Source organism: Muscardinus avellanarius, assembly GCF_963383645.1.
Source record: "Muscardinus avellanarius genome assembly, chromosome: 4".
Classification (NCBI taxonomy): domain Eukaryota; kingdom Metazoa; phylum Chordata; class Mammalia; order Rodentia; family Gliridae; genus Muscardinus; species Muscardinus avellanarius.
Genome location: NC_137789.1, coordinates 130,322,269 through 130,341,624, shown reverse-complemented (window position 1 = coordinate 130,341,624; position 19,356 = coordinate 130,322,269). Strand labels below are relative to the sequence as shown.

The following is a 19,356-nucleotide window of genomic DNA, read 5'->3' as shown; positions in this document are numbered from 1 at the left end:
GCGCGCACACACACGCACACACACACACACACTATGATATTCTGTGAAGAAGAAGAAAAAAAAAAACATTGCAAGATTCCAATGGAAGAGGCTCAAACCCTTGGGGGACCCTGTTTAAAGTGCAAATTGCTCAGCTAGCTCACACAGTAATTTATAAAATGTTCACTGATCAGCTACCCAGACTAGGCACGGTGGACATCCAGATAAACACTAGTCTCTGACCAGACCAGATCACCTTGTTGTCTAGGCTGAGGATGAATCACACAAATGATGCATAATAATCCTTTTGGTTTTGTGATACATTATGTTTATGCTCACTACTTTGAAAATATTTTAATAATTTGGGAAATCTTGGAATATGTTGCCCTTTGGCAGATTTGTAAAACCATAGGCATCTATAATAAATAAATGTATAAGTTTAAAATAAAGCAAGCAGGTGAACAGGCATGTGCTGTAGTGGAGCTATATGGTAAAGCTGCTGGAAGCACAGGCTCCAACCCACTGGCCTTGGTCTATGCATCTGCCAAAGGGGCGGGAGTGGAACTAGCTTATCTCCAAGGCCTCCAGCTCTGACCATGTGTGACAAAGACTTGGAAACCATCTTGGTTGGCTGGGAGCAAACCTCATCCTCCTTGCATTTCAGACTTCCACCTCACCCTCCCTGTACACCTGCCCTGCCCTCTGTTGGATTCTGCTGCTACTAGAGAAAAGGTAGCATGCAGGTGCAGGGCCTCAGTTTCTCTCTGGTGTAATCACAAAGATAAGGGAGGAGAAGCATCCCGATCCATTACAAAAGGGCCAGCCATAGGTAGGGCCTCAGCTGTCTGGAAGCTGCCAGCCCTGCTCTGTAGCTGTCCTATACTGGTGCTAGTGGCTTGGCCTGGCAGCTCTGTCCTGGGCCAGTCCTGGGCCATGCTTAAGTTCACAGGATTCTGCCACCCCACCCCTCAAGGTAACCCAATTCTTCACGGTCAAATGACAGCTGGAGGTGGGGCCCAGAGACCTAAGGCAGAAGAGGGTGGTGATTACTGGCTGCCAGGGTGCTTAGGTCTAGACAAAAGGTTCACGGCCCAGATTCATTTCAGCCCACAATTCCCCACTGTGGTGGAGATTCTGCCAGGCCTTTAAGGCCTGGGAACAGGAGGATGACATTTTAATTACTCTGGAGCATCTAGGGTTTAAAGAGTGCCTCCTCAGAGAGGCATTTCCTGCTGTCCTGACTGCTGTGTGGTCCCTGCTCCCCACCTCAGCCCTTCTCCTAAATCAGCCACTGTTAACCCGCTTTGCTGCTGGCTTTCCACTGACCAATATGTCAGTTCCCCAGTCCCTCAGAGGCAGGGCCTGGTCTCTCCTTCATGGTGCCCTGGCCCCTGTCTCAAGCATTCCTGGCTGAAGGGGTTAACAAATACATGGATAAACAGATGGATGACCACACCACTAGACAGACAGAGTGACCTAAAAGAGACTCTGAAGGCTGTGGGAAGAAAAGAAGGCACATGCCTGAAAGATTCTTGGAAGAGGCATGACCTGATGAGCTTGGCCTTAAAAGAGTATGTAGGAACAGGATTTCAGGGGGCCAGTATGGAAGAAGCCAGGGCCTGCAGTCAGGCTGGGACAGCAAGTGCAGCCAGCAGGACAGGCTGGGTCTGATGCGTGGCCCTGACCCTAGCCTGTGTGTCTCCTACTGAACACTGGTCTTCATTCTTCGCCAACAAATCAGGACTCTATAAATATCTGCAAACAAGTCCGCAGTGTGGTGAGCAGGATCACCCTGTTTTCTTCTTTCTTCGTCCCTGTGCCTCTGCTGACGGGCTCCAGCCCTGTCCTGCAATGCCATTGTGGGGTGGGGGTGGCAGTAAAAGGGAACTCTCAACATGTCATAACAAAGACAGTCTTACTGCCCTCCTGGGTCTCAAAAGAAGTTCTCTGAAACCAAGTCTGGATGGAAGATTAACCTGTACCAGCTTATGGGAACTAGGGGCACACACCGGGAAGATAGGATGCCAGTCCAAAAAAGATGTTTGGGTCAACCTGGACTCTTTGTGACTTGGTGTCTCAGGCCAGGAGATGGGGCAGAAATAGAGGTGGGAGACAGGCCAAAGGGAGGAAGAATGAGCCGGAAAGCCTACAGGCCTGCAGTGTCCAGATGGTATGTCCTCACTGCCTACATGGGAAGGAGAGTCTGGGGCTCAAGGGAGTGGGGGGAAGGCACCCACTGGACCACCACGGCTTAAGCAACATGGCAGGGAAGCAGGCACAGAGGACTGAACTTGATACTGTTTCTGCTCTGGGCAGAAGACAAGGATGGAGTAACTGCCAGGGTCAGGCCCTTGGAGGCTGTGTGCCTCTCAAGAAAATTGGCAGCTCCAGATGAGCTGGCAAAGAAAGTGTTAGTGTCCACTCAGATAAAAATTTGGATGAATGCACACCACAGAGATGGGCCTCTGACTTTCTAGGATAAGTGTTTGTGAATGTATGGACTTTTTTTGAAGAGTAGTGAGATTCTTATGTTTTTTTAAACTGGTGCATTATGATTATACATATCAGTGGGATTTGTTGTTACATATTCATACATGCACATACATAATTTCATCAATTTCATTCCCCAGTACCTTTCCTTCCCCTCCCCCTGCCTGCTCTTTCTCTACTCTACTGATAGCACTTCTATTTTCATGAGATGCTTGCTCTTTTCCCTTTCTTTCTTTCTTTCTTTCTTTCTTTCTTTCTTTCTTTCTTTCTTTCTTTCTTTCTTTCTTTCTTTCTTCTTTTTGTGGTACTGGGGATTGAACCCAGGGGCATTCTACCTCTGAGCTAGATCACTAACCCTATTTTTTAATTATTTATTTTTAAATTTATTTTAAAAAGGGTCTCACTAAGTTGCTGAGGGCCTAAGTAGCTGAGGCTGGCTGCAAACTTGCAATCCTCTTGTCTCAGCGTTCCAAGTATTGGGATTATAACCACCATGTCCAGCAGATGCCTGCAATTTTTTTTTTTTTTTTTTTTTTTTGGTACTGGGGGTGGAACCCAGGGGCTTTCTACCTCTGGGCTATACTCCCAGACCTATTTTATACTTTATTTGGAAACAGGGTCTCACTAAGTTGCTGAGAGCCTCACTAAGTAGCTGAGGCTGACTTGGAACCTGTGCGATCCTCCTATCTCAGCCTCCCAAGTGCTGGGATTAGAAGCGTGCACACCACGCCCAGCTGGATGCCTGCTCTTTAAGTTTTTGTTTCAATATGGTTCAGGAGAAAATCTTGACACTTACAGGAAAAGGCAATATGAGATCCTTGTTTTGACAAGGCTGAGCTGGGGCTCTGGATGTCTTCTTCTCACAGACACTTCTAAGGAAAGACTGTTTCTAGCTGTCTTGGATCAAAGGAAACTCTAGTTTAAACCACATTTTGCGAGTTCTACCTTAAATAAGTGATTAAGGAAACCAGGCGTGGTGGCAGCACCTGTAGTTCCAACTCTGGGGAGGCTGAGTTAGTAGGAGCACATGAGACCAGGGGTTTGAGGCCAGCCTGGGCGATATAGTGAGATTTGGTCTCAAAATAACAAAGCAGAAAACAAACAAACTATAAGAGCAGGGTAGAGCCTGGGGGAAAGGTGAGGGGGAGATCAGGCCTAGAGAGCACTTGCAAAAGTCAGAGGACGCCTGAAGTGAGGTCTTCCTTAGGCCTGTGTCCCAGGGAGACAGGCAGACAGCTGGGTGGCCAGGAAAGTCACAGCTGGTTCTGCCTGCAAGGTTTCCCAGAGTGGCAGGCTGCAGGGCCTGCCTGGCTTGGGGCAGCTGGGCCAAGGCCCTTGTCACCTGCCCTCCCTATGGCCAGTCTGACAAGAGCTTAAGATCTGTGTCAAGCAAGAGCTGAGTCAGACTGGGGAGGGGGTGGAGCTGAGAAGGGGCAGGGCAGACGGGTCAGGCCTCATTCTCTCTGGGAGTGCTCCACCAGCCCCAGGCAGCCCAAGCAGCTCCCTACCCCACACACCCTACTCCCAAGGCTTAGGAGAAAGGCAGCCTCCTGCAGTGGCAAACCCAGGAAAAAGCAACACCTCAGGAGAGAGGCAGGGCCTGGGAAGAAGGCTTCTGGCAGAAAGGTTGTAGCCGGCAGCTGTGTATGAGGAGACCACCTACTTTGCCCCAAACCTCCTCCCCACCACAGATGCCAGACAGGTTTGGACTATTGGAGCAGGAGGAGGTTGTGGCACACGGGCAGCATGAAATATCTGTTTTCAGCCCAGCCACCAAAGGGACAAGGAGAACACAGGGGTGCAGCTCCAGGCTGACAAAAAAGGCAACCTCTCAGTTTCAGCTCAGCTGGAGGTCAAGGACTGCTGGGCTGGCAGCCCTGCCCAGGGAGCAATTTGCTTGCAAGTGAGCATCTCTTCGCTGTGGTGACCCAGGAAAGCACCAGGCAGGAGCCAGCCACAAGGCCAGAGGCACAGCCCTCTATTCACTAGCACTGGGCCTTGACCTTTCCAGTTGGGAAAGTAGATGCAAAGCACTCCTCCCTCTTGGGCCCTGAGCACAGCCAGGTGTTGCACAGGCCTGGACCGAAAGACACATCCTGCCCTAGGGAGACCCCAAGTCATATCCAGAAACAAGAAGCACCCTGACCAGCTTCTCTGTTCTAGGACTCATTTGGAAACTACCTTCCAGTGGCAGAACCCTAACAGAATCCCACCACACCAAGGTCTGCCACACGCTCCATGACCCTCCCTTCCCCAGAACCTGGAGACCACAAGAAAGTCTGCTCTTGGCATAAAAAATGACTATCACAGCTTCTAAGGCTCCTGAGGGGTTTCTTGAGCAGCAAAGATCAGGTAGGTATAGACCCAATGCCCAGAATCAGGACTAGGCCAATGAGGCTGCAAAGAAAGGCCAGATTCAACAACCTGGCAATGCCAGGCACCATCAGAAGCCCCTTGCCCTCCACTTTTCTTATGCTTCATGTTGACTAGAAGAAGACATATGCTAACAAAAACATAAAAACTGTAAGCAACCCATATCTTATCACCCCCCCAAAAACCAGCAAATGCATACTGAGGTATTTTCTTTCTGTTCTCAATTCACATACATATTGCTGGGATCATTTAGTGTGTACAACTGAAGAAAAAAAATTTTTTTTTTGCAGTACTGGGGATGGAACCCAGGGGCATTGCACTTCCGAGCTACACCCCAGCGCTATTTTTCAGACTTTTTTTTTGGAAACAGGGTCTCACTGAGTTGTAAAGGCCTCACTAAGTAGCTGAGGCTGTCCGCGAACCATGATCCTCCAGTCTCCGCCTCCTGAATGCTGGGATTACAAGTGTGCACTACCACGCCCAGCTACAACTGAAATTTCTACCATTATGTTGTCTTCACTCCTGTCTGTACTTATCTGATGTGAACTGCTGGCCCAGTGATTCTCAACTCCTTGGTGCTGGTCAGACTCACCTGCAATAGCTCCATACAAATCCAGATTCTACCCTAGATATTGACTCAGGAAGTAAAAGAAATCCAGAATAAATAAGACACTTCAAAAGAATTCTGCTATTTTTGTTTCACATAGAATCGCCTAATAAAAAATTTATTTAACATATACTATGTGCTGGGCACTGTACAAGAAACATATTCCTTTTTCCTTTTTTGTGATATTGGGGATTGAACGCAGGAGCACTGTACCTCTGAGCTACACCCCAAGCCCTTTATTAATTTTGAACAAGGTGTCACTAAGTTACTGCACACTGGCCTTAAATAACTATGATCCTCCTGTCTCAGCTTCCCAAGAATTGGGATTACAGGCGTGTGCCACCATGCCCAGCTAGGAAGGATTTCTTCATAACAAAAAGCTTTTATCATTTTCTATTCATTTTTATTAATTAATTCCTTCAAAAACATATATTGAGCTTCTACTGTGCACTAGATCTCATGGCAGGCAGCAGGGATAGGAAATCAATAAGATGGGCTCTCAATGTCAGAGCTAGTGAGGGAGATGGACACTTTTATAAAAGAGTCAGAAACCAGAGGATATAGCCAAGTATGATGTCACACACCTGTAATCCTAGTACTTAGGGGACTGAGACAGGAGGATGACAGGTTTGAGGCCAGCCTCAGCAACTTAGTGAGATCTTCAGCAAGTCAGCAAGACTCTATTTCAAAATAAAGAATAAAAAGGGATGGAGGTATAGCTTGGAGGTAGAATGCCCCAGGATTCAATCCCCAGTACAAAAAAAAAAAAAAAAAGGAAAGAAAGAAAAGAAAAGAAAACCAATATATAAGAACAGGGACAGTGATATATAGTTTGTCCTCCATATCTATAGATTCTGGATCCACAGATCCAAGCAAGCACAAACCAAAAATATTTTTTTAAAAAAACTGCACCTGGCCGGGCGTGGTGGCGCACGCCTGTAATCCCCGCACTTGGGAGGCAGAGACAGGAGGATCGCACAGGTTCGAAGCCAGCCGCGCGCGCTGGTTTAGGAGACCCTGTTTCCAAATAAAAATGTAAAAATAGGTCTGGGAGTGTAGCCCGGAGGTAGAAGGGCTTCCAGGAACCCCAGTACCACAAAAAAAAAAAACAAAAAAAAAAAACTGCACCTGATTGGGTATGGTGGTGCATATCTATAATCTCAGTACTTATGAGGCAGAGCCAGGAAGATTGCAAAGTCAAGGCCACTACGGACAATTTGGAGAGGTCCTGTCTCAAAATAAAAATGGCTGGGACTATAGCTCAGTGGCAGAGCAACCCTGGGTTCAGTCCCCAGTACTACAGAGAAAGTGGAACCCCTGTTGTATCTATACTAAATATGCATTGATTTTTTTCTCTCATTATTTTGCCAAATATGCAATACAGTAACTACCCAGCATTTACATGGGATTAGATATTATAAGTAATCTAGTGATGATATAAAGTATACAGGAAGATGTATGTGGACTATATATAAATACTATTTTATCAAGAGACTTGAACCTCCATGGGTCTTGGTATCCGTGGGGATCATGTAAATGAGGGACAATTGTGTAGAATGATGGGAACAGAATTGGGAGTATTGCTCAGCCTGTGGCATGCCCTAAGAGATGGGTTAGCCAGACAAGTGGCAGAGGGCTCGCTGGGCAGAGGAAAATCACAAGCCCATTCTGAGCTCTGAGGAAGCAGGGTCTGGGGAGCTGCCCTCAGAGCTGCTGGTATGGATCAGGAATGAAGCCCAAGAGGAGGCAGGGTGAGGCAGGGAGGGCATCAAGCCAGAGACATAGCTTAGACACTAACCCTGGGAGATGGCAGAATCTCTAAAGAGGTAACACAGAGGAAGACACATATTTTGATGGCTCACTCTGGACCCCATGTTGGAAGTGGTTTTATGGGTTTAAAATGGAGGCGAGAGGACCAGATAGGAAGCTGCTGCCACAGCAGAGGAGTGAAATGAGGGCTGGACTCAGTTTTTACTAAGGGTCTATTCAATGTGTCAGTTGAGTGTGGGTGGGGGGCTTGAGAGATACTTAAGCCACACATTAGATTCTTTTCAGTTTTTCACTCTGGGACAAAAGTCTTCATATAGAAAGCTTTGCACACACTTCAGCTTGATTCCCTATGATAAAGTCCTCATTGTGGAATTTCTAGGTCAAAGAGTAGGGATATTTTTACAGTTCTCAGTACCTTTGCCAAACTGCTTTTCAGAAAGACTACCCATCCCCACTTCCACCAGCAGTGCACAAAGCTGCTTGTTAGAACTTCTTAAGCCCCCAACAAGAGAGCAGTTCACATTCACCTCACTGTCAGGACCAAAAACCTGCCAGAGATGAGCTCCTCTGTTTGGCTTGAAACAAAACAACTTCACCCAGAAACAGGCTTATAGATTACACCAAAGGCCTTGGGCTGAAAGGCAGTGGCTCTGGAGCCCAGCTGGAGCCTGGGAGGGCACGCTCCCTGTCCCAACCCATCTTCTTAGCTGACAACAGGAACCTGGTTAAGAATGGTATGTCGCCCCCTGCTCAAAAACACTCCGTGGCACCCTACAAAATAAAAGCAGAACTCTCTGACATGGAGTTTCCAAAAATCTTATCTTTGGTGCCCATTCCCACTGATCACTCCTTCACTCATGTAACAAGTGTCTGAGGACCTACTATGTGCCCGGCCCTTGCTCTAATGTAGTGTATGTTCTAAAGGAAGTCACGATGCATGGGCAATGCAGAATGTGTCAGGTGATCATGTGTGCAACACTAAAAACAAAACAAAAGAATTGAGGAATGATGGGGAGATAATCTTAGAGTGATCAGGAGCCGGGCGTGGTGGTGCACGCTTGTAATCCCAGCATTCGGGAGGCTGAGACAGGAGGATCACAATTCGTGGACAGCCTCGGCTACTACTAAGTGAGGCCCTCTGCAACTTAGTGAGACCCTGTTTCAAAATAAAGAATAAAAAGTAGGGCAGGGGGTGTAGCTCGGAGGTCAAATGCCCTTGGGTTCCATCCCCAGACCCGCAAAAAAAAAAAAAAAAAAAAAAAAAGAAAGAAAGTGATCAGGGATCTAACAAGGAGACAGGTGCAGAGGCCAGAATGGCGTGGGAAGTGAGCCATGTGGACATTTGGGGCACGTTCTGCTTTCATCCCTTCCACTAGGTTCAGACCACACCCCAGACACCAACCCTCCACAGACTCCCAAGTCTCCACCCTCAGCCGTTGGTTCTCTTCTGCCACACCCCCCACTCTCCCACCTGCTGACACTGAAGGCTTCCATTTAGTTCAAATGTCACCTCTTCCGTAAAGACCTCCTAATTCCTCAGGCCAGCATTTTAATCTTCAGTCCCCAGCAGGCGACAACAGAGTATCTCTATTTTGGCACTGACAGACAGTGGGGTTTCCATGCATGCCCTCTCCAGGAGGAGAACAAGAGTTGCTGAAGACAAAATTACCTCAGTCGGCTTTTGATTCACTAAGTTTCTGTGGCACAGACTCTGGCACACAGATGCTCACCAGAGAGGCATGTGTGCCAGTTGTCAAAGAGACAACAGGCACATTACTGACAGGGACACATTCTTCTCTTACCATGTGCAAGTGAAAATACTTTCCATGCTTTGTAGTGAGACTGTCAGATGTCTATCCAAATCTTTCCCTTCTTCTTGGGCACAAGGCAGTCCAGACAGACTATATTCCCAACCTCCCTTGTAGTCAATGTGATCCTGCTGTTGCCAGTGGGACATGAGCTGAAGGGAGGGTCATGGCAGCACTGGGCCAAAAGACAGCAGGCCTGCCTTCTCCACCTGCTCTCCTCTCTTCCAAGAGCTGGACCCCAGACCCAGCAGCAACCCAGTTTCAACCATGCAGCAATTCCATGAGGGGGCAACAACTCTAAGGAAACTGGATCTTGGGGCATCTGCAAGTAGCTGAGCTGCCCCTTCCCCTGCTGCTCATTTCACAGACATCAGGGTCATCACATGAGATGGGAATACGCTTCTCATTCTCTAAGCCACTGTATCCTTGGGCCTGCATGACACAGAAGCAGAGCTTTACACTAACAGATGCACTTGTCCTCATGGGGTGGGAGCACCAAAGGGGCTGAAGTTGCCAACGTTCTCAAAAAACCTTCCTCAGTGCGTAGCAGGGCCCTCTATTGTTCCAAAATGTCTTCCTCATTGTCCTGTCACAATCCAAGAAATTCCCACTACTTGTCTTGTCCTTCAGGGGTAAGGCACAGGGGTAAATACGATGTCATTTCCTACAAAAGACAATGAAGTGTCAGGGAGACTGGCAGGAGGCATCCAGAGTGCCTGGCTGTTAAAGCTCCCAGGTGCAAACAGGACATTGAGGTGGTAGAAGAGGTTACACAGAAATACATATCAAAGATGTTAAATCTCAAGAGCTAGGGATCTCCACTCAGCAGGGAAGAGGAAGCTAAAGCAGTCAGGAGACAGAATAGCTCAGGGATACCTCACAAGAAGAGAAAAGAAGAGCCGAGCATGGTGGCGCACACTTGTAATCCCTGAGCTTGGGAGGCCGAGACAGGAGGATGGCACAGGTTCAAAGCCAGCCTCAGCTACTTAGTGAGGCTCTCAGCAACTTAGTGAAACTGTTTCCAAATAAAATATAAAATAGATCTGGGAGTATAGCCCAGAGGTAGAAAGCCTCTGGGTTCCACCCCCAGTACCACAAGAAGAAGAAGAAGAAGAAGAAGAAGAAGAAGAAGAAGAAGAAGAAGAAGAAGAAGAAGAAGAAGAAGAAGGGGAGGAGGAGGAGGAGGAGGAGGAGGAGGAGGAAGAGGAGGGGAGGAAAAGGAGAGAGGCAGAAAAGAAAGGGACAGGGGAGGTGAAAGGCATCTATAGAGTCCCAGGAGGAACTCATCAGGCCCAGCCCCACAGCTGTGGCCCTCCTCTGAGACACTCAGTTAACATAGCCTGGTCCCCCAGATCCTTCCTCCAAGCTGTGAAGTTCCAATCCCAGCACCACATGATGGCTCCTACATGCCCATCCTCACCTTCCCATTCTAGCTAGGTATATTCTAGCTAGGTATATTCTGTAGAGGAAGGAAGCTAAAACCTTTGGCCTTGCTACTTAGAAAGAGCTCTCAGAATCTTAGCCATCAAACATGCTGGAGGTCAAGAAGCAGACAAAATTGCATCTAGGCAGCAAAAGGACAAGATTGAGCATCTCCAGAGTTGTCTCTGGCCTGGCTGCAAATTTAGGATAACTGGACAAGTCCCACATATTCTCTTTGACTCCCTCCAGACAAGACAGGTCACTAGGGCTTGTCCCAACCCGAATCACAGGAGCAATAACGGGAGAACTTCACCAAAGGAAACAGGCCTGTTCGTGCAGATCCAGCAGGTGAGAGACACAAGGAAGGCATGCTCAAGATATACAAGTTCCCAGGAATTGCTCTCATGGGACAATAAGGCAGCTCCAAAACACATTCTGTGGATGGCTAGACAGACACAAGAAGACTCTACTCGCTAGCACACTCGAGAGCTAGGCAACACTCAAGGAAAGTCTGGCTGGCCACCTGGCAAGGATGGTTGATAGAGCAACCCCACACCAGGTGGGCAGCTGGGCAATGAGACCTTCAGAACTTTTCCAACTCTCATGTCTTGCCATAGCCCTCTGGTGTTGGAGAGGTGAGCTCATCTGTGTCTTATAAGGCTCGATTCCCATCACTGCCTGCTCCTGCAACCTCTGTGGTCTACAGAGGGGCCCCCACCCATTTCACTTGATATTATGGCACAGGCTCTGAGACTGCACCACACCCCTCCACAACCCAAGGCCAACTGCCTGGCCACAGAAAGATAATGAGGCAAAGCAAAAGACAAAGGCCAGCCAGGCACACACCTGTAATCCCAGCTACTCAGGAAGCTGAGAATTAAGTTTGAGGCCAGACTGAGCAATTTGGCAAAATACTGTCCCCTAATAAAATATGGGTCAAAATAAAATAAAAAGGGTTGAGAATATAGCTCAGTTGTAGAGCACTTGTCTAGCATGTATTTGGTCCTGGATTCGATTCCCAGTAAAAAAGAAAAGGAAAACAGGAGGAAGAAAAGTAAAGGCCTCTACCAGGTGTTGCAGAACCAGGACCCCGCTAGAGCCAGAGAGGCCTTGGGAGGCCCTTTGCTGTTGCCCCAGCTGATGCAAGCATCCCCTCCCAGCTGACCCTGACCGTCCCTGGAGGCAGGGCTCCTGGAGACACCTCATTCCAGTTTCAGACTGCTCTTCTTTAGAAAGATCGCCTTTATGGGGAACAGGAAATCGCCTTCCCAGAATTTCCAACCATGAGCACCAGCTCTATCTACTGAAATCATGTGACAAATCTACAGGCAGCAAGCACTTTGTAGAGATTCTGATCACTGCTCAGCAACTGTGGGCTATGGCATGGAGAGACCTAAAACCCCAGTTTCTTCCTCTTTCTTTCTTTCTTTCTTTCTTTCTTTCTTTCTTTCTTTCTTTTTTTGTACTGGGGATTGAACCCAGGAGCTACACTCCCAGCCCTATTTTTCATTATTTGTTTGTTTCTGATATTGGGGATGGAACCCAGGGGCATTCTACCTGAGTAACACTTTTTTTATTCTGTATTTTTTATTCTTTATTTTTGAAACACTGAGTTGCAAGAGGCTTCACTAAGTAGCTGAGGCTATCTGTGAACCATGATCCTCCAGTCTTTGCCTCCCGAATGCTGGGATTACAAGTATGCACCACCATGCCCGGCCTCCTCTATTTTTCATTATTTATTTATTTATTTATGGTACTGGGGATGGAACCCAGGGGGATTCTACCTCTGAGCTACACTCCCAGCCCTATTTTTATTCTTTATTTTGAAACAGGGTCTCACTGAGTTGCAAAGGGCCTCACTAAATAGCGGAGGCTGTCTGTGAACCTTGATCCTCCTGTCTCAGCCTCCCAAATGCTGGATTAGAAGCATGTGCCACCATGCCCAGCTTATTCTTTATTTTGAAACAGGGTCTCACTAAGTTGCAGAGGGCCTCACTAAGGAGCTGAGGTTAGCTGTGAACCTGTGGTCCTCCTTTCTCAGCCTCCCAAGTACTGGGATTACAAGCGTGCACCACCACACCCAGCTTCCTCCCATATTAAATAGAGTTAATAGTATCTTCCTCAATGATTGGTGTGAGAACTGAGGGAGACAGTCTCAGAGTTACATTTACATGCTAGGGAAGAAAGGATAAGAATACCACAGTGGCAGTTTTAGGGATTTCAAGAACACCTTCCTGATTTCCCTGCACCTTTGTGTGTTCTTGCTAAACTAACCCAGTTGCTTATGACATGATTTCAAGTTACCTAAGCATCCCTTAGTTGGTGTCACTAGGTAGCTGGAGCACAACATGGACCCTGGGACGGAAAACCTGAGTTAGCATTTGGCTGTTCCTCCCAGTGAGGTGCTGGAGGGGCTGATTCCATCTCCAAACTGTTGAGCACCCATGATGGACTAGGCAGAGCACTAAACCAGGATGGCTGAATGAGACAGGATCCTTCCCTCCACAGGCTTAGAGGTTAGGCAACCCCATAAATCAATGGCCCATGCATCCAAGCACCAAGCACTGAACTCAATGTCACTTCCTCACACAGTCCCTGTCCCACTTGAAGTCTGCCCTTATCAACCCACATTTGCATTTGAGTCTATTATCCTTGCCTGTGGGTTGAACTCTTGTGTGTCTCAGGCTTGAAAATAAATAAAAAAGTAGAAAGGTGCATGATATTCTAGATAAAGCAGGAGGATTAGCACAAAGCTCAGCACAAAGCAGGCACCTGTCCTGTGGGGCTAAGCAGGATCTGGCAGTCCCTGGGCCTCACGCTATGGCCCAGCTTTCTCAGCAGAACTTCTCCCTTTTCCTCCTAACAGTTCTCTCTTCCTTAGGACATCGTAGAAGGGACTTCTGCTGTGAGAAGGTCATGGCAAACAGTCACCAACTATAGCCCCACACAAGCCTGGCTTTGGGTGCAGTTCCCACCTGTCCTCTGGACAAGGCCTCCCTCTATGGTCTCCTTTAAAATATCTCCTCACCAGAAGGGCAAAAAGTGAGGTGGCCGCCGGGAGTGGTGGCGCACACTTAAAGTCCCCGCACTTGGGAGATGGAGACAGGACGATCGGCAGGTTCGAAGCCAGCCTTGCTGGCTTAAGAGATCGTGTTTCCAAATAAAATAAATAAAATATAAAAATAGGTCTGGGAGTGTAGCCCAGAGGTAGAAGGGTTCTTCTACCAGTACCACCAAAAACAAAACAAAACAAAACAAACAAACAAAAAAAACACCTGAGGTGGCCACTTCTTCCAGTAGCTTCTTTTCCTTGGAAGGCATCAGGCTCTGCTGACTAAGGGCCTTTCCTCGTGCAGTCCCCTGCTCAAGGCACCCTAGAGTTGTACCCAGCACAGGAGAGCCAGGACCAGAGACAACAGAGGTGGAAATCTCCCGCCAGCCATGTACACCAGCAAGGCTGCCCCTGCCCAAGGAGACATCTTTTTCTAATTCACTCAAAGGTGCTGCTGCATTGACTAGCAGGTAGCTCTGACCTGGAGTGGGGCCATGTCAAATAAAAATGGCTACCTAAGCCGAGTGTGGTGGCGCACACTTGTAATCCTAGTACTTGGGAAGCTAAAACAGGAGGATCACAAGTTCAAGGACAGTCTCAGCAAGTAGTGAGACTCTCATCAACCCAGTGAGCTTGTTTCAAAATAAAAATAAAATAGGGCTGGGGGTATAGCTTGAAGGTAGAACACACCTGGGTTCAATCCCTAGTACCTCCCCCCAAAACCCAGCTACCTCAGACTCAGCCATCAGGGGTCAGTTTAGTTGTATCTTTTTCAGGGAAGTCTTCCTGATATTCCACTCCAAAACAATTCACTTCAACTCCATAATTTTTCTTTCCTGGCATGTGTTACATTTTGATTATTTGAGCATAATCTGTTTCCCCACTATTCTGTGGGCCCCCTGAGTACAGGGCCAAATCTACTGTGTTCTATTGCATGCTCAGGACCAAGCATGAGGGCCTGACCTATAGAAACTCAGTGCACATCTGAGCTTGCTGGAGGGACAGACAGCCCCTGGCTCATAGTGGCTCCACTTAACTATTTTTCAACTTTATGATGGTACAAAGACATACCCATAAACCATTCTGTTTTTCAGCAAAGTATTCAATAAATTATATGGGATACTCAATACTTTATTATCAAATAGGCTTTTGTTAGATCATTTTGTTCAAATGTAGGTTAATATAAATGTTTAAGCATGTGTAAGGCAGGCTAGAACAGGGTAAACTATGAGAATTGGTAGTTAGAAATATTAAATGTAATTTTGGGGGTATTGGGGAGTAAATACGGGGGCAGTCTGCCTCCAAACTACACCCCAGCCTTTTTTTTTTTTTTTGGTGGTACTGGGGTTCCTGGAAGCCCTTCTACCTCCGGGCTACACTCCCAGACCTATTTTATATTTTTGAAACAGGGTCTCTTACGCCAGCGTGGCTGGCTTCGAACCTGCGCGATCCTCCTGTCTCGGCCTCCCAAGCGTGGGGATTACAAGCGTGCGCCACCACGCCCGGCGCCAGCCATTTTCTTTTTTTTTTTATAAACAGGACCTCAGTAAGTTGCAGACGCTGTCCTTGAACATGAAATCCTTTTATCTCAGCCTCTCAAGTACTGGGATTACAGGCGTGTGCCACCACACCCAGCTTGAATGTACTTTCAATTTATGGTATTTTCCATTTATGATTGGTTTATCAGGATGTGACCCTATCACAGTGGAGCAGCACCTATACAATTCAGACTAGCCTTGAACTCTCCAGGACCAGATAGCAGCTTTATCTAAACAAAGAGCAAGAAGAAAGCAGCAAAGGCACTAGGTCAGCCATTCAGAATCCAAAGAGGGTATGATCCAACTAAGACAAGGCAGAGGACAGAACAGCTTCCACCACTGCTGACTGAGTATCAGCCAGGAACCAGACGCTCTGCTTTATTCCACTTAATGGTCACAGTTATGCTGTAAGGTAGGTACCAGATGAAGGAAATTAGGTAAAGGAATATATCCATTAAGTAGCAGACCTGGGATTTAAACCGCCTTAGTCTAACCCAAACCTGTGCTCTTAGCAACTAAGCCACAAGGTTTCCCTTCATAGGACTCTAGTCCCAGTGAGCAAACAAGAGTTTTGCCCAAGTCTCTGAACCTTTTCTTGTGCCCTATATGGTAGGCACCATCTCAAGAGACCTCCAGTAAATCCTTGCAGGGCTGTAGGAAACAGATCAACTAGACCCATACAGTCTCCTGCTGGGAGATGCTGTTTCAAAGCACACCCCTCCCTTCTAATAAATATACAAATTTCCACACACCACAAAACGGTGTCATGCCCCACTTGAGAATTACTGTAATACAGGCAAATTTGTCTAAGTTTACTTGCTACAGTTTTCTTTGTGTGTGTGTGTGTGTGTGTGTGTGTGTGTGTGTGTGTGGTACTGGAGATGGAACCCAGAGGCTTTCTACCTCTGGGCTATATACTCCCAGACCTATTTATATTTTATTTGGAAACAGGGTCTCACTAAGTTGCTGAGGGCCTCACTAAGTAGCTGAGGCTGGCTTTGAACATGAGCGATTCTCCTGTCTCAGCCTCCCAAGTACTGGGATTACAAGCGTGCGCCACCACGTCCGTCTCGATAGTTTTCATTTAAAATCATTACATTTTTTCTTAAGTCTAAAATATTAGAATATTGATGTTTCTCCTCCATTATCTGGAGTCCCTCTGGTATCCCCAATGCTCCCTCATTTGAGCATATTAGAGAAACCATATATCCCTTCTCTTTCTGTGCTTGGCTGATCTCACTTAACATAATGTTCTCTAGGTCTTTCCAACTTCTTGCGAATGACATGATTCTGTTCTTCTTTATTGCCGAGTAGAATTCCATTGTGTGTATTTCCCATAATTTTGCAATCCATTCATCTGTTGATGGAGACCTAGGTTGGTTCCATATTTTGGCTATTACAAATTGTGCTGCTATGAACATAGGTATGCATATGTTATTGTAGTTCTCTGTTTTCAACCCCTTTGGAAAGATATGCAGGAGTGGTATAGCCAGATCATATGGTAGATTCATTCCCAGTTTTCTAAGGAATCTCCACACTGATCTCCATAGCAGCTCAACTAGTTTGCATTCCCACCAACAGTGTAAAAGAGTTCCTCTTTCCCCACATCCTCGCCAGCATTTGTTGACTTATGTTTGCCACTCTGATTGGGGTTAGATGGAATTTCAGCGTACTTTTGATTTGCATCTTCCTGATGGCTAACAATGATGGTTGAACATTTTTTCCCTTGATGTTTGAACAATTTTTCATGTATCTATTGGCCATTTGTATCTCTTCTTTTGTGAAGTGTCTATTCAATTCAGTTGCTCATTTCTTGATTGGATTATTTGTTTTGCTAGTGCAGAGCCTTTTGAATTCTTTGTATATTCTGGATATTAGTCCTCTATCAGAGTGGTGGCTGGTAAAGATCTTTTCCCATTCTGTAGGCTTTCTCTTTAGGTTCTTGATGGTTTCCTTTGACGAGCAGAAACTCATCAAAGAGTAGGAGAGGAAGAAGGCTGAGGTTAATTAATGGAGGAGCTACATTCAAATATGTGTAACAGTATGAATGTAGCATGGTCAACCTGGACACTCATTGTTGGGAGGGGGGAAATGGGAAGCAGAGGGGAGGTAGGGCACCAAGCACTGTCTGAATGTATGTCATTTTCAATGTGATCCACATTAAATAAATAAATAAAACACCAGCACCAATCTTGAAAAAAAAGAGAGCAGGATATTAAAATCTCTGTGAGGCTATCTCTTTTCCTTTCATTTGTGTACACTTTTATTTCATATATTCAAGTGCTATGATGTGTGCATTTATAATTACAATCATCATGTTATCCTGGTAAAAAATATTATTAAATATACTTTTCAAATACCACAAATACCCCAGTCTTCAGAGCCTGTCATTCATTCCTTCACCCCAGTGACAGTCTCTACTCATGGGAAGACATTTTCCCACATGGAAAGTAGGAGGCTGGTATGAAGAGTCAAGGTCCATCCAGAGAGTCTTTGCACTGCTTGGGGTATGGAGAGGGGACCCAAGCACAGTCCTGAGAACAACACTGCGAGGTTTCCTTTTCTGGGCTCATGACCATCTGCAACAGGCAATTGGGGAAAAGGAGACTCAGGTCTTAAGTGGGCTTTGAGCTTCCCGGCTCTCTGATCTCTCTTCTCCTCCAGAGGAAGGCAAGTACATTGCCATGCTAGGAGAACAGCCACGGGGGTCAGACAAACACTGGTTCTAGTCAAGTACTACTTACTGATGATGTTGGCCAAATTGCATAACCTCTGAGCCTCAGTTTCCCTTTACTGTGAGAGGATTAACAACAGCTTACCTTGTTGGGTTATTTTGAGGAGAAAATGAGATAATGTTTAGCATAGTGTCTGGAAAACAGTGACCGTGAAATATTCTAAGCATTAGTTTTATCACGTCTATTCTCTTTCCTATGATGGTTTCCCAGCAGGAATTCAGGCAGCTGGAAGGGCAGTCCAGAGGCGCCTGGGAACCCTCTCCTTCTCATTTCCTATTCATTGTCACAAGTGAAGAACTCTGGTTGAGGATGAGAACATCTGGGCAACCTAGGAGGCACACAGCTGCTGTGCTTTAGCAAAAGTGATACTTCAAGGGGCCAAGTTGGTGGAATACAAAGTCTGGGCTGGGATGGAGGACAGCAGGCATTTCCTATGGATACTGTGAGGGGAAAATGGACAAAAACAGCCAAATGGGCTGCAGGGTGAGGAAGACACGAACCAGAGACAGGGTGGGGTGCAGATGCTGAAACTTCCTGGAGAAAGGAAGCTCCAAGTGAGCCAGAAGGAAGCCTCAGGCCAGTGGACACACAGCAGGACCTGGCTGTGGGCAGCTAAGGAGAGCTGGGCCCCGTCCTCAGGGAGGGCAGCCCTGCATACCCACCCACATGTTGGGACAGGACAGAAATGAAGGCGACAGGTCCTCTCCCACTTGCCCATGGTTTCCCTTGGGAAGCCTCCCTTCCCCTGGACTCAGTGAGCCCCAGAATTTAACCAGTATTCCAGTCACTGCCACTGCCCACTGTCACCATCAGGGTTCTCTTCCCTAGGCTGAGAGCAAGGCCAAATAAAGATTTCCTCATTTCCTCATTTCCCAGTACCTTTGAAACAAAATAAGACCGCTATGGTTTTCTTTGTGGGGAGCAGGCCAAGAGGGGTCGGGGAGGGGGTCCAATAACCATCGCATTGCAGCCTTCGCAGTCCCATGCTGGCGTGTCAGTGGTGAACGTGCCCACACTCAGGCCTCCTTTCTTTCTTGGAAGGTGAGCTCAGTTACCTCACTCTTGCCTCAGTACTGCCCTGACATCTCTATACACAGCAGCCATCTGGATAATCTTGGAAGTCACTTGGGATGAAGTGATCCTAGACCTAATCAGTCGCTCAGATGCCCCCAGACTCAAGATGTAGACAGGTGCAGTTCTCCACATTGACCTCAGGAAACACACCGCGGAGATAGCATCTGCCTTGGGATGTGGAGAAGCCTGGATGGAGCCACCATCAAGTCACAGTCCCGGTCTGAGGAGTCTCACCGATCCTGTGGATGGTCACCATGCAGGGCCATCAAACAAAAGGACATGGTAGCAGGGTTTCCTGCATCTGTGTGACTTTCCATGCACAAAGCATTACCACATACATAACTTTGACTCCACATGTCTCCATGAGGGGCCAGGCAGATACTGTTCCCATTTTGAAGAGGAAGCTGGGGTGACTTGGCCAGTGACACAAATCCCAAGAAGCAGAGCTGGGGGTGGGCAAAACCCATTCTCCAGAAATCTGCTCCTCCACCTGGGGACCTCCCTTTCT

General features: G+C 47.1%; 1 protein-coding gene across 1 annotated transcript in view; it reads right to left on the bottom strand.

Annotated features, from left to right (window-relative positions):
• The window catches only part of UBTD1 (ubiquitin domain containing 1), a gene marked incomplete at both ends in the record, with an annotated part of 65,121 nt that overhangs the window by 23,354 nt on the left and 22,411 nt on the right, over positions 1 to 19,356 (bottom strand). The gene's annotated exons all lie outside the window — the stretch shown is intronic.